This window comes from Humulus lupulus, chromosome X (assembly GCF_963169125.1).
Source record: "Humulus lupulus chromosome X, drHumLupu1.1, whole genome shotgun sequence".
NCBI classification, from domain to species: Eukaryota; Viridiplantae; Streptophyta; class Magnoliopsida; order Rosales; family Cannabaceae; genus Humulus; species Humulus lupulus.
In genome coordinates this window covers 61,770,281-61,774,839 of record NC_084802.1, presented here as the reverse complement: position 1 = coordinate 61,774,839, position 4,559 = coordinate 61,770,281, and the positions used below count along the sequence as shown (strand labels likewise).

Here is a 4,559-nt window from a genome sequence, read left to right as displayed (position 1 = left end):
TTATAAATATTACAATAAATTAAATTAAATAAGTTGGAGATTTAAAATTTTAAAATAAAATATCAACAATTTAAAAATTTTATATTTTTTAAATTTTACATAGGCCGGTTCTAGAACAGACTTATCATGCTCCATTATAAGTCGGTTCTAGAACAAACTTATCATGCTACATTAATGGTTAATTTTAGAACAGACTTATCATGCATGCATCATAGGTCAGTTATGCTACAAACGACTTGTGGCGTAAACATAATTTCAATTTTAAAATTATTTTTATTTTTTATCATAAATTTATAAATTCGTTCTTAGTTGATTTAACTCATTAATACATATAACTTGTTTGTGTATAATTAGTTGGAATACATTTATATTGATTAATGTTACTTTATAATTTTGTTAAAAGAAAACTAAAGCATATATTTAAAAATTTTAAAATTAAATTAAATAAATTACATAGTTATAAATATTACAATAAATTAAATTAAATAAGTTGTAGATTTAAAATTTTAAAATAAAATATCAACAATTTAAAAATTATATACTTTTTGAATTAACATCATAAGTCAGTTCTAGAACAGACTTAAACAGACTTATCATGTTACATTTTAGGTCGATTCTAGGATAGACTTATCATGCAGGCATCATATGTCAGTTATGCTACAAACGACTTGTGGCGTAAACATAATTTAAATTTTAAAACTATTTTTATTTTTTATCATAAATTTATAAATTCGTTTTTAGTTGATTTAACTCATTAATACATATAATTTATTTGTGTATAATTGACTGTGATAAAGTTATAGTGATTAACATTACTTTATAATTTTTTTAAAAAAATTAAAATTAAAATTATACATTTTAAAATTATATTAATTAAAATAAAATATAATTAATTTTAAAATTTTAACGTCATACTTATTAATATTATATATATTATAATTTTTGAAAATTTTATTTAAAAAAATTTATTAAAAATTCTGAAAAAGAAAAGTGCGGATGGGAAAATTAAACCGCCTAATATTTATATATATATATATATATATATATAAATATTTTGGTAAATGAGTCTCCCGCCCAAACAGTGTCCCCTTTCCCTATTTCCCACAGTTTAGTAAAGGAAAGAAGCCCTTGCTCTCATCTTTTGTTCAAGACCTCCGAACTGCTAAAGCTTTTCTCCTCTAAAGCTCCATAGACGGTCATGCTGCCAGCCACTAAATCTACATAAGTTCTTCTCCTCAGGCGCGCACAAGCACCCACACACTTCTCTCAGGTGTGAGTTTGTAGTCTTCACTCTTCTTTCTCTTTAGATTAGGACATTTGACGACTCTCACCAATGGAAATTGGGCTATGCGCATAGGTATATATGTATATCTGTTATATATATATTGGGATTGAGAAAAATGTGAGAAATTTGGTTTTATCTTATCGTTTTGAACAGATTTGTGCTTGTCAGGCATTTCAGTATTCTCTTCTTTCTCTTCAAAGTAGATTTGCCTTCCTTACATTGGTTGCCTGTATTTTTATATGTGTACACCATGAATTATTTACAAGAATTTGTGGAACAGGGGATATCTCATTGACTTCACCTCTGCTAGCCACTTTATTCCCAATAGCTTATTCTCTAGAACCAGAGCCCTTCTTAGAGGACTGCCACCATTTATTTCCACTCTAGTACTAACTCTTTAAACCATTTTAAGAACTTTTATTTTTGGAGGATTTTTGTTATTTTATTTTACGTCATTAAGCAGAGCAAAGCAAGAAGAAGATTAAGGATATCTTTGGCAGGTACCCCATTACCCTAATTTATTTTCATTTCGGTTTCTATCTATCTCTGTTTTAATGTCATGTTTTGTATTTTTATTGTTTCAGTTTTAGACTTTGTCCATGCATATCAATGGTGATGTGCCACTTTGTTGTGTTTCTTTGGGCCATGCTCTATCCTTTTGTTGGTAATTATATTATATTAATGTGTCCAGAAGTGATTCCATAAATAAAAAAATGTGCCCAGAAGTGATAGTCATGTGCTCTCTAGTTTCGGAAATTCTTAAAACAATTCTTTACATTTTATATTGTCAACTAAGAATTTGTCTTTTACTTTTAAATTTGTATGGCTCGATTTTCATGGCACTTCTTTTATGTTTTTTCTTTTCTATATTTCAGATGATTAATGTATTTGATTCAGCCCAACAAATCGTGAATCCTGTAGCATAAAGTCATCTTTGTGTTGGTTACAATGTCCAGCTTCCCAAGCTCACTTTGATGTGTTAATTTATATGTTGAATTATTTTTATATTAGAGAGATTGATTAAAGCTGTTCTTCTGAGCTGACATTGATTTCAAAATTGGATAATAATAATAAGTTTAAAAGTATATAGGGATTCTCTAGTAAGCCACTACATATAAATTGTAACACAAAGAAACAAATTGTTATTTTCGATGGGAATGAATGATATTTTGTATAAAATAACACGTTGAGATATTAGAATCTTTTAATTTCAATTACACTAGTACAGACAGAAATAGATATGGTGTGTTATTCAATCAAATTCCAATGGCATAGCCTTTTTTGTTGAACACTAGAACACGTGAAAATATAATTACTTTATTTTTATAAAAGTAATTACACCAAGACTTGAATACAATATTTTCTCACAACACACTCTAAATACTTACACACTTTGTTTTGGAGAACTCACTTAGTAATTTTTCTCACTCTTTTTAGACACACTTATATAATACTTGGACTCACACTTTTGGGACACTCACTTTGTTATTCCCTTGGACACACATTACAGTTGTATTTATAGGCTACAAAAAAAACATCCAAATCTTTCTAGAATTTTCTAACTTTATAATTTATTTAATTACTTTCTACTTTTTTCTAAATGATTCTAGAACTCCCTATATATTGTCTAATTAGTTTTAAGTTTCTTCAAGAGTTTTCTATAATGTTCTATGTTCTTCTTAGTATATTCTAGAACATTCTACAACTTTAGAGCATTCTAGATACGGTAATGACTTTTAACACTCCCTCTCATTACCGAATCTCTAAGCTTCTTCTCGTTTGATGAGGTTTAGTTGAGTTCTGAATTTCGAAAACTTGATTGTGCTTAGTCCTTTGGTGAATATGTCTGCAACTTGATCATCTGTGTTGATTTGTCTCATCTCTATTTCTTCTTGAAGCACTTTTTCTCTCAGAAAATGATAATGCACTTCCACGTGCTTTGTCCTTGCATGAAATACTGGATTTTCTGCTAAGCGAATAGCAAACTAATTATCACAATAAAGTGGCATTGCATTGTTTGTAGATTGGTGTAGATCCTTAATTAGTTGCATCAACCACATACTTTCCTGAGCTGCCATTGCCGCTGCTCTATATTCTGCTTCAGTGGTTGACAAGGACACCGTTGGTTGCCTTTTGCTACACCAAGATATAGCTCCAGATCCAAGCTTGAATACATACCCAGTAGTTGATCGACGGGTATCATGATCTCCAGCATAATCAGCATCACAGTATCCAACTATCTTAACCTCGTCCCCTTTCTTATATAAGAGACCATAGTTAATGGTATCTTTGACATACCTCAGCATTCGTCGCATTGCTTCCAAATGAGGTTTCTTTGGGTGTTGCATATACCAACTTGCTACACCAACTGCATACGAGATATCTGGTCGAGTCAATGTTAGATAAATTAGACTACCAACCAGCTGTCGGTCATTGCCCCATCTTGCAAGTCCTTCCCTTCATGCGCGCATAACTTGGCATTAGGTTCCATAGGTGTTGAGATGGGCTTGCACTCGAGCATTCCAAACCTTTGCAACAAATCTCTTGCGTACTTTTGTTGACAGATAAATAAACCTTCCTTAGTTCGATCAACTTCTAATCCAAGGAAATGTTTCAATTCTCCAAGTTCCTTCATTTGAAAGTGAACTGACAGGTTCTCCTTTGTTTGGCAAATTTCTGCTTCATCATTGCCAATGATGATGAGGTCATCAACATATACCAAAACAACTGCGATCTTTGCTTCCTTTACTTTAACAAATAAGCTTGAATCTACATGTGCCATGACATATCCACTCTCCACTAAGAACTCAACAATCTTGCCATACCATGCTCTTGGAGCCTGCTTCAATCCATAGAGCGCCTTTTTCAGTTTACAAACATACTCTGGATGAACTTTATCCTCAAATCCTCTTGGTTGGACCATGTATATTTATTGATCTAGTTCTCCATGTAGAAAGGCGTTCTTCACATCCATCTACCATAGTCTCCAGTCTTTACATGCTGCAAGTGCCAGCAGGACTCGTACTGTTGTAATCTTGGCAACTGGGCTGAACGTCTCATCATTGTCTAGCCCATACTGTTGAGAGAATCCACGAGCTACTAACTGGGCTTTATATCTCTCAATCAATCCATCAGGACGAGTTTTTACCTTGTATACCCATTTGCAAGAAATGGGTTTTACTTCCTTTGGCTTTGGCACCAGCTCCCAAGTTTGATTATTCTCTAGTGCACTTATCTCTTCTTTCATAGCTTCTATCCACTAGATGTTTTGGGC

The 4,559-nt window shown here is 31.8% G+C and overlaps 1 long non-coding RNA gene across 1 annotated transcript; it reads left to right on the top strand.

Moving 5' to 3' along the window:
• The first annotated feature begins 1,124 nt into the window (after positions 1–1,124).
• LOC133804727 (uncharacterized) lies at positions 1,125–2,567 on the top strand. The gene is made up of 2 exons (XR_009878594.1): positions 1,125–1,785; positions 2,161–2,567. It is a non-coding gene; the product is annotated as an uncharacterized LOC133804727 (long non-coding RNA).
• Positions 2,568–4,559: the final 1,992 nt, after the last annotated feature.